Source organism: Chaetura pelagica, unplaced genomic scaffold (genome assembly GCF_000747805.2).
Source record: "Chaetura pelagica isolate M959 unplaced genomic scaffold, ChaPel_1.0 scaffold21, whole genome shotgun sequence".
NCBI lineage: Eukaryota > Metazoa > Chordata > Aves > Apodiformes > Apodidae > Chaetura > Chaetura pelagica.
In genome coordinates this window covers 3,601,228-3,612,399 of record NW_009952251.1, presented here as the reverse complement: position 1 = coordinate 3,612,399, position 11,172 = coordinate 3,601,228, and positions in this window count along the sequence as shown.

Sequence of the window (11,172 nt, the reverse complement as noted above, 5' to 3'; positions counted from 1 at the left end):
TTAGCGGGAATGGGATGAGGAAACTGTTTTTCTGTATGGTAATTAACACAGAATTTTCACATAGTCATAAATAAACTTGTAAAATTTTTGGATGGTTATAAATACTGAAGGTGGCTCATAAAACAGGCTGTCAGGCTCAATGTGTTGTAGTCACCACCAAGACCATGTAATCTTGCCCTGCTTCCATTTCTATAGCTTGGAGAGTTCCTTGCATATAATCTAATCCACTCTGCTTCTAGACACAAGCTGCTGTTTAGATCTTGTTAATTAGCATGAAAGCAGAAAGGAAAGAAAATGACCTTTCTGTGGCCTAATTTTCCAGCTTCAATTCAACAAGAGCCAGTGAAGTGCCATGCAATTAATAAGAGTGCAGAAAGAAGTAAAGGTCTCATTTTATGGTTAGAGAGATTAATTTCACAAAGAGGGACTCAGTGTAATTTTAGAAGCAGTTAATATGCATTCTGTAGCACAGGTACTTAATCAGCCATTCCCTGTGTTCTACCAGTGCGTTAAGACCAGGATATATTTTAAGTTTTCTTTTTGCATTATGTTTCTATATGGTTAGTCATCAAATCTGAAACGACATCTAGGCCTAATTGAACTTTCACAGCTCCTCAAGACACTCATATTTTGAATTGTCTGTGTTTGGGGTTTTTTTCTTGTTTAAGAATAGGTGAAATGAAGCATTTCTCATTGGTTGTTTGGTAGTAAGGCAAGTCAAAGGATGAAAATAAAGTACTTCAGTTTACTACCTATAGAATCTTCAGCTGGTATTGATCTATACCTGTAATATATTTAATACTTTCTTGTTGCTTATGATAGACCTTAATGAGAACATGAAAATACCTTTATCTCAGGATAGTGTCTTCATATTAAAGATCTCTCAGCTCCCATTCACAAGGAAATCCAGTAGGTGGACCATTAATACTGAGTCTACAAATACATGCTGTTTAGCTCTGCTTTCTTTTATAAGCAAGAGTGTGCCAAAAGAGCTAAACATCCATGCACACATTGACAGGATTGGACCATGCTGTGTCAGTACCAAGAGAAATGTATATTTTATTTCCTCTTTTCATTTTAATGGAGATATAAGCAACGGGCATTCAGGAGGAAGCCTTGAATCTTTGACTGCTCTCAGCAGTTGAAAGTAAAGGCAAAGGAAGCGGAAACAGCAGAGTTGCACCTGTCAGCAGTGAGAAAACTAATGTTTGAGATGGCTTCTTTTTAATCTGACCAATGTAATGGAACAGCAGTTCTTTTATCAGAAGGTGTATTTATTCGTGTGAGCACTTTTAACTTGCAATATTCTGTGGTGCAGCAGGAGTAGTTACCATGAATATAATTCATATGTTTTTACACTTGTGCCAGCAAAATTTCATTGCTCCAAATGTTCACAGAAGCTAATTCAAATGAGGTGAAGGCATGATTGGAGTAAAATAACTTAAGTTCAGCCATATTTATTGGAAATACATTGGATGTGACTCATCTGTCTCTGGCAGTACCTCAGGCCTGTAATTATGGGGACCTACAATGTAAGAAACAATTCATTTGCAGATTTGTAGTTACAAAATTTGTTTAAGCAGAGCTGTTTTGCAAATACGTTCAGCACATGTGGATCTTGCTGAAAGCTCTGTACAGTTCTAGTGTTCAGATGCCACCAGCTATGAAGAACTGAGCCTCCCATCGTGCAGCTTTGTAGGCCTACAGAACATCTCCAGAGTCAACCTTTTGCTTCATTTATCTAATACACACACTTACAACAGCCTTTATGTCTTTATCTGCCAATAATATGTAACAGGAAGAAAAACAAAAAAACACAGTAGACCCTTTTGTCACCACAGAATTGCAGCTAATACGGGGTGGAGGGGGAAGAAGGTGTTAATTATACTGTTCATAAACTTTTTGCTTGGTCCAGAGATTCCCCAGATTTACTTTCAGATACAGGTTGATCAGAGCAGTGATTAACTGGACTCAGAGGCCAGCAGAACATGTTTTTATGTCAAGGAAAGAGGAAAGGGGGACAGATGTATTCTTGTGTCTATATAATACATACATATGGTGTGATTTGGTCAGAGTTTAATAAAGTGCATTACTGATGCGATTTCATAGGTATCTGAATGCAGACAGCTTTGGAGATTACAACTGGAACCAAAATGCTGGGTGGCATTTGCAAGTCATCAAAACTTTTACTGCTGTAGTCTGATGGGACTACAATTTGTGGTTAACAACATAAGAGGTGGAACATGTGTTTCTGAATAATTTTTTTATTCTCGGATGCTTGAAATCTGTGTTCTCTGTATCTGTTTAAAGTTACAGTTGCAATTAGCGGAGTAAGGTGAAAAGTAATAATGAAATAGTTTTGGGGCTTTTTTGTTATATGCTTTCCAACAATTATCTGTCTAGACACACTTCTAAACACACTTGTTGAGTAACCAGGCACTTTCTTATAACATAATTGTCTTCAGCTTCATCTGCACACATCTATCATGCAGAACAAAGGTTAATCTGTGACAAAATCCCTCCTCTATTTTTTGATTCACAAACTTTGTTTTCCCTCTACTCTCAACTGCTACGTTGTTTGACTTCTAATATGGTCACAAACATTATTCTCCCCTGTGCTCATCTCATTGCACTGCAATGAGAAAGGACAGTCTGTTATTACCAGTCCTGATGTTGCTGATGAAACACACAGAAGTGTTTTTAAAAAAAACACACCTGTAAAATAATTTCAAAGGTACATGAGACTGTCACCTGGTTTCATGTGTTTTGTAAAAGGCAATTAAATATTCTCTGAAAAATAATTAAATTTGATTAATTCTGATTTAGAAGCCTTATTATTTTTGTTAGTAATTGGATTTTGAGAAGTAATATGCCATAATATTTTGAAAGAGGATCAAGACATACCTGATTGGATAAAAATTGTGCATTTATGTAAAAATGTTCAGCAGACTGAGTGTTTTGTGGGAAATGCCAGCATTCTAAACTTTGTAAAGCTAATGTCATGAGACATTTTAATATAGCGATGTATCATGGAATGTTTTATTAAAAGAGACATTTAGAAACATTCGACAAGGTACAGTTACACAAAATGAAATATTTTACAATATGGTTTCAACTCAAATATTCATCTCTCAGTATTTTATGGCAAGATGGTAATCACAGGTAAGACAAAGCTGCCTACACCACAATCCATGGTCAGTTCCTCTTGTAGATTGCACATTATAGCAAGAAAACAATAGAGAGGGATTTTCAATTGCATTGATGTTTAATATGCCCTTTTTGAAGTATTTACTTGAATTCCATGAAGAAGTATGGTACTTGGTTACTGAAACACAGCTTCTTTTCTCTTTATGCTATTAAAGGGTTTTCTCTTAGTTTATATTTTCTGTGCTCTGGAAGAAAATATTGCTGTCACTTTCAGTGGTGTTTGCCTTTCATCTCATTGCTTTTCAATGGCTTTCAAGTCTCTGAAGTGGTATCCAATTTATTTGTGGTCTGATGTCACTTCTGTGAAGCATACCTTTCTGACACCTAAGTGCAAGCTTTAGGTGTTTTGTATTTGGAAGCTATGGTGTAAACAAATTGACAGTATCAAGTACAGCCTATCCTCTTGCAGGCATTTCCACCTGTTTGCTATAGACCATTATTTCTCTAGTTCATTCAGCAGAATAATTTATTTTCATCTGAGTAGGGTTCAGGTTGACTCTCAGTCCCCAAAACTTGATTTAAAATCCCTTGGATTTCTATGGAGGCCGTATACTAGGTATGAAAGTAAATCTCTGTGTGCCAAAGTTACTGCAGGGATTTATTCCCTTCACCACGTTTATTTGTCTGTTTTATTTCAATATTAAAGGTTTCTTCAGTGTTTAAAGTGCTTCTTCTGTTATAGGTTGCTGCTCAGTTTGTAACTGCCCTACTGTGATCTAAATTTGCCATCAAGTGAACTCTTGAAGAGGCTTAATTTGTACTAGCACATAAGAGATAAGAATTAACTTTCATAGTTGCTTTTCCTTTTCCTATTTGCCTCAGCCTTCTATTTACCTTTAGAATTTACTGTATATTGAAATAACAGCAGTTAGCAGTAATTTGTCATTTTTAGCACTGATGTTTTTGTTCCACCTTCATTTTTCTATATGTCAGCAGCTTTTTATGCACGTGAATTTATATATATGTTACAACAGAGTAACATGTATGTTTGTAGAATCCAGATATTCTGGGTAGGTTCACCAAAAAGCTTAATTGGGGTCTTTCAAACACATAGGTATAAGGATGTTTTGGAGAAGCTGGAGTTTAATGACCACCATAATAGAGTACAATACTGTTATTACAAGAAAGTTGTATAAGTTTAAGCATTAATTTGTAAAAAAAAAATAAATAAATTACTAATGCAGTATTTAAAAATCAGTCAAATGGCCTTCTTCAATCTCAAGTATAGTGCTATTTAGAGTGGGGATTTGGCAATATACACCTTTCTTCTTCCATATTAATGCATTGCCAAAAATAATGGAATTCAGACCATTCTGTCAATAGTCTATAAGTTAAATATATATATTTCAGTCTTAGAAAAATAACAAAATAAGGAAGAAATATGTATAATGTGGTTTCTGTCAGATTTGTTTTATTAACTACAGCTTTATATTAGTGTGGTGGGGCTAGGTACCATACTTCTAATGTTTGCATGCATATTTACAGAGCAGCTAAGTCACCATATGAATAATTTTTTTATAACATTACTGTTTTTCTAAATTATTCAGATTAGCTGATATTGAAGATCCTGACACAGCACAAACCTGCTTTGTCTTATATCACTTCTGAATTGTAATAAAGGTTTTCTATTTTGAAGGGTCATTCTTGTTAATGCATTAATTATAATTGCTAGGTTTCCTTTAACAATATTTCAGTGTATCTTTTACAAAAGCAATTAGTCTTAGGTATCTTCTGAAGAAAAAACTCTCCTATATTTTCTTCTCTGAAGATGAGCTTTGACTTCCTAACTGTTTAAGCACAGCCGTTCAGTGAACCTCAGAGAAAACTTAGGATTTTTAGTCAGGGAAAGCATAACTGGGACATGAAGTATATAAGGGGAAGGGGGAGCCAACAGTGAAATTACATAGTTGCCAGCATACCCAAGAGATCTTTAGCCAACCTACCTTAATAACCAATAAAAAAGATAGGTGAGAGAACACTGCAGTCTTCAGTGATGCTGTATTTATCCTGGGAAGGCTTGCTGAGACACTTGGGATTCCAGATATCATGGCCATGTGTTCTGCAATTGGATCTCTGAAATATGCTAAGCTGTGTATGTCTTGCTGTGTAAAGAAAATTCTAGTTTTCAGAAAAACTGCATGAAAATGACTCCTCTTGCAAGATACAGTGCCATGTTTTGCTTGATACATCATGATGCCAAGTGTCTGCAGAGCTCAGAGATTGCCCAGACTTTGTTAATCATTTAGACTTCTCCAAGACTGCTGAAGGAGAGAAAGCATAATGGAATTGATCCCTGCATTGCAGTGCAATCTCAGGCCTGGAAATCATAAAGTGATGTAAACATGCAAAAACAGACAAACAATTGGCAAAGTTTATTACTTTTTCCAAGGCACACTGAAAGCAGCTGAAATCTTTCAGTAGACACTGAGGATCTTTGTTTAATACAAATAAAAGTAAGCAAAGATGCTGACTCAGAAGGGGAGGAAAGGGAGTGGAATAAAAAACACCAAGGGAATAAGAATTTTGCTAGTAACTTACAGGGAGACAAGCCAAACAACAGCATCTTCACTATTAATAATAAAAGATTTCCAGGCTATTTCTCCCCCTCAGCTTTCCTGACAATATCACAAGTCCAGATAATTTTTTTTACAAAATTAACATAAAACATACTCTCTCCTATTCTTAATGGTTTTTAATTTTATTTTCATTATTTTATTGCAATCATGGAAATCATTAGGTGCATAAAAATGTCAAGAGAGCATGCAATGCCTCCACCAGGCACTTGAGCAGATTTTGATGGCAGCAAGGATCCTATTTCCCTGGTCACCTTTTATAGATTTACATATTTGCTTAATAATAATGAACAGTGTTGACTTCCCCCTCCTCAAAAGACTTGAGCTGTACAAAAGCCTGAAAATTGGAGAGGTCTCAAAACGGAGAAGTTTTGCAGTTTTTCAGGTCTTCCTTAGGCACTCTATCAATTGCACGTTCTGAATAGAAAAATATGTGAACCCCAAACTTTAACACATCATTCATTATGTGATACTAGACAAACATCTATTCTGTATGAGAAGTAGATCCAGTGTGGCGCAGCTAAATGTAATTTGGGTGGGCATCCAATCCTCACAGCAGCAGGGCCTGTACTAATACTCCTGTCAATGACTCAGGGAAGAAATCCACAACTGCTAAATCTAGCCCAGAGTCTGGAGATGACTGTCAGAATTTTCCAGGATTAAAACTGAAAAATCTAGATTGGGTGATTTATCTTTACTCATTGCATACATCTTACATGTATTGAAACAAAAACTTGTACATGACCAAGCAAGACTGAAATCTGCATCATTTGGCATATACTAAGAAGATCAATCCAAAATTGTTACGTTTTTCCTTGAAAGAGAATTCATTTTGTCTTTGTGCATTTTTACTGTGTGCGTATTATATAATATATCCAAATGCTGAAGCACCTTGCTTGCTTTGTTTCCTTTTTCCTTTTTTCTCACTGATTTTAACAATAGTAGTTTCTCAGAACTTGGCCTTAAGTCTAGACACAAATCTATTATTAGAACAGATTGCCTGTAGTCTGTCCGGTTCTGAATGTAGTCCCTCTTGTTCTGTATTAGCCTCATCACAGCCAAGAGGTTTGGGGGTTTTTGTGTTGTTTTTGCATCCAGACCTGACCACAGCCTATTCAAATTCTCCTATTCTCCTATTCAAATGCAAGATGAGAAGGGCACATTCAACTAAGGAATCTGTCAGGAAAAAAATCCTGCTTTCCATCCTGCATCCTCTTCTGGCAAGCTGCAGTGACCTGTGTGTCTGCGTTGCCCGAAACAAAATTTGGGTAGCATGCTGTTAGTTTTGTAAAGACTGAGCTTTGTTTTCCTCCTGCATTTCTGTGAAGCTTGGTTACATGACCCAACAGAAAATGCAATAATTTGCACTGTTTTTTTTCTGAAGAAGTCTCACTTCCACTGGGCAGAAGTGAACCTGCATAAGAAATGTAGCCATTGGTATGCAGAGCATGCTGCTGTGTTGCTGCTTTATTATAGCATCACACTCTCTTAAAATGTGAGTGTAATGCTGAATACAATTCATGTCTCACTAATACACAGCAAAAGACAAATGTTTCCTTGCCTTGATGAGAAGTTAAGGAAAAATACATGCTGGAAGGGATTAACCTGTTGTAACATGTAAGGAGTTCAAAATTACAAGCTCTCAATTAAGTGCTCTTGGTGTCTAACGAGGTGTTAAAGTGTATACACTTGTTATATTTCTTCCCTCAAAGACAATATTTATTTGTTGTGTCTCTAATGTTGGTGTAAAATACAGGCAGATGCTGCACACATTCCAGACTGTGCCTGAGCTGCTAAAATTCATACACCTGCTCAGTTACTGTGCTGTGATTCCTGTTATAAGGAACACATCACCCAATAGCTTATGCCATGTCCCTTTCTCATTACAGCAATTTTTTTTTTTGAGGATGAGGTGACTTGCATTGAATTCTAGTGACATGTTGTGATATTGTAAGTTATTACTTACTTTAGGTTCAGGTGATCATCTGTGAAGATGGATAAAATAAGTAAAAGAAAGTGGCAGTTTAGGTCTGACTCACAACTGAATTTTTGGGAGTTTTTTTGAGAGTCACTGTAATGTAAGAATGTTTTTAGCTTTTGACTAAAGGAAAAGATAGCCAAGAATGTTTAGCTACCAAAAATGTTTAGCTACCAAAATGGTGAGATCTGGACTATTCTCAGAACTCAATCTGTCACAAAAATCAAAAGACAGCGATCACAAAATAGCTCCTAGAGGTGAGGAACTCTGCCTACTTTGGTAGATGAAGTGTAAATAACAGCACAGAAAAAGTGCTGAGATGCAGAAATAGCTGGAAAGCGAATGCTGTAGAACCTTGTTTTTAAGCAAGAGTAGGAGTTGGTGCTGTAATACTTTTTGCTGTTACAGCATATTTCAACATTTTCAGTGATTTTTTTACAAATACTATTTAAGAATAATCACATTTCTTTGGGAGAGTATATGTTTGTTACACCTTTGATTATAAACAGAGAAATGGTCTTTGTGGTCCTTGGAGTAGACCAGCAGATGCTCAGCCTCTCCCAGGCTATTTGACATAGTATCATTACTGTCAGTAACTTTAATAATATCTGTCTTCCTCATCTGAACTTCTATCAGTAGCTAACAGACTACCACTTCACACTTTATAAGACTCGAAAGTGTCTCATTCACCCTGATTTTTTGCCATCCAAGCCCATCTCCATAAGCCCATTGATATTATATACTGTATATTGATATACAGTATACATTGATATTATATACTGTAACCCTTCAAGAAAACTGATTTTTGAAACAGGAATCAGTTAAGCATCTGTGTTTGATAGGTATGCTTCTTGAGCCCATGTAGAGTTACAGGGTCTCTTCTGACCTCTTACAGATCTTTGAAAATGAGCTGATTTGCAGATGGAGTCTTCAGGTGTTTATAGAATGGGAGCATCTATCCATGTGTCTAAAAGGAAGAATGTTTTAGCAGCTAGAGAAAATTTGCAGCACTTTGCTTAGCAGAGGTAACCTTACGAAGCACAGTGTTCATATGTCAGCTACTAAGAGTTCAATGAAACTCTTCTGATCCTGCACACGTGTCATCTGAGAAAGGAAAAAAATAAAAGTAGCCATATGATTTCTACCTAAAGTGATCAGTTTCATCTTTTAGTGGTAGAAGCTTTTTTTTTTTTTTTGTTCTGTACTGTTATACACACAGTTTAAGCTTTCATCTCCCTCTGACTTTGCACTCTTGCTCGCAATTGTTAAGTTAGTTTATCAGGACTGTACGCCAAGAATAATGATACATTCAGTAAGTATTATAGAAAAGGAAAAGCCTAATGATTTTCCATGTGCTATGCGTATTTTTATATATTATTGTAGATTGACTTCTTCTCAATAATAATTTGGAAATTCAATTCATGGTCCTTCACAGGACCATGAAAGCAGTAAACTTAATAAATTTCAGTAGATACATGAAATATGGTCATCCATGTTTTACAGATGGAAATCTGTACTCCTAATCAGGCTGCAGATCTCTCACCAATAATTAATTCATATAAGAAAGAGCAAATATTTAGGAAAAGCCTTAATATTTTTCATCTGATTAATTCCTTACATCTGTAATGACTTCCATTAATGTTGCCTTGTATCTGTTCCCTTCATATTTGTAAATGCTGGTTCTAATAAATAAGTGGAAAAAGCAAGAGATGTCAGGAAATGACCAGAATGAAAACAGGAAAAGCAAATCCCATTCACAAATAGTTCATATTTTGTGTGACACAAGGCTGTGCATTTCTTGTATGCTCTACACACTCACAAATATTTTGTGAAAAAACCAAACATGCTTAGTATGAGTAAAATCAGCAAATCAAGCTGAACATACGTGGAACATGTGATTACATGTAGCTGATCCCAGCTTGGTGAGAACAAGGAGACAGTAAGCCAAGTTCAACTTGGAGGCAAGATATAAACACTGGCCTGATGAATCTGCTCGGAATTGCTCTGATTAAATGGGAATGGATTTTTCCTGCTGCATGGTAGAAACCTTAGTTCAATTCAAAATAAAGAATTTCAGAGTTTTAGCAAACACCTAATCCTTCCTTTTGATCTCTGCAGTCTGGGAGCTGAGATTTCAAATTCTCAGTGTGACCCTTTTTTTTTCAGTCTTTACCTAAATATGAACATGCAGGGTTTTTTTCAGTCATAGACCACAGGTGAACAGGCTGCTGCTAAGTAAGTTGACAGCTTCTGCTATCTATGTACTGGTTTCCTGGTTAACATTTTGACATACCAATTTAAGGAGGAGCGGGGTGGGTAATATTATAATAAAGATCTATTTTTATATATATATATGTATAATCTTTGTTCTGATTCTAGAGAGAATGTTTATTTCAGTATTTGTATTGCCTTGAATTTCTACATGTCTTTAATTTAAAAAGAAAGAAGGAATCTTGCCTTTCTTTTGAGAAGCAGATTTGCTTTTGCCACACTGATTAATTGATATTCCAACCAAAGAAAATGAGCCATTGAAAAATCACCTGCCTCTCTCTCCCCTTTGCACTAGTGTAGTTCTCCTAGGAATGTTATAATGCATTATTGGCTTTGTTTTGCCATTATAACACTGTACTATTTCCTGCAAGTCATGTTAATCATACTCGGATGGATCGGTTTCTAAAGTAGACTCATAACTCCTTGTGATTTTTGACAGCAAATCTCAGAGAAGGAGAAAAGACACATTAGTTTTTTCATCATTGGCACATGTGTTGTCTACCTGTTATCAGGTATTTGAACATGATAGCCTAAGGTCTTTCAGATGGATATTTGATTGATAGCTTGGGTTTCTGGTTCTCTTACAAGATGTTTCAAATGTTCCTGTCAGACTAATTTGTTTAAAAAAGAAAAAAAGAAGACAATCTATTCTCAGTTTCTATATAAATAGGACTTTGATAAGTGAAGTATCAACCACAGCACGTATTTGGAAGAAGATCTCATATTTTGGTCTTCAGATGGCAGGTCACCATCTGGGGCAATTCTCCATTATTCAAAAAGCTGTTTCAGCCAGTCTTATTATTTCAGAGTTGTCCATGGCTAAGCAATTTAAAATTATTTTTAATTTGAACAATTTTTACCTTTAAATTAGAAATGGGTCTGCTGGTAAAATGATAAATTTTACTACAATTTGTAAACATGCTCTATCATTTTTTTCTGAAGGGAAATATTTCATTTTTTTTTCCATGACACAGATACAGGCATTTCTTCATTTTCATTATTTCTGTTCTTTATTTATAGATCAGAGTTACTGCTAGAACTGTCTTGGTCGTGATATATTTAAAAAACATGTCTTACAGTCACTGATTCTGCTAGCTGTAGACTCCTTTCCATGTTTTTTTTGCTTTCTTTACTGCTTTTCTA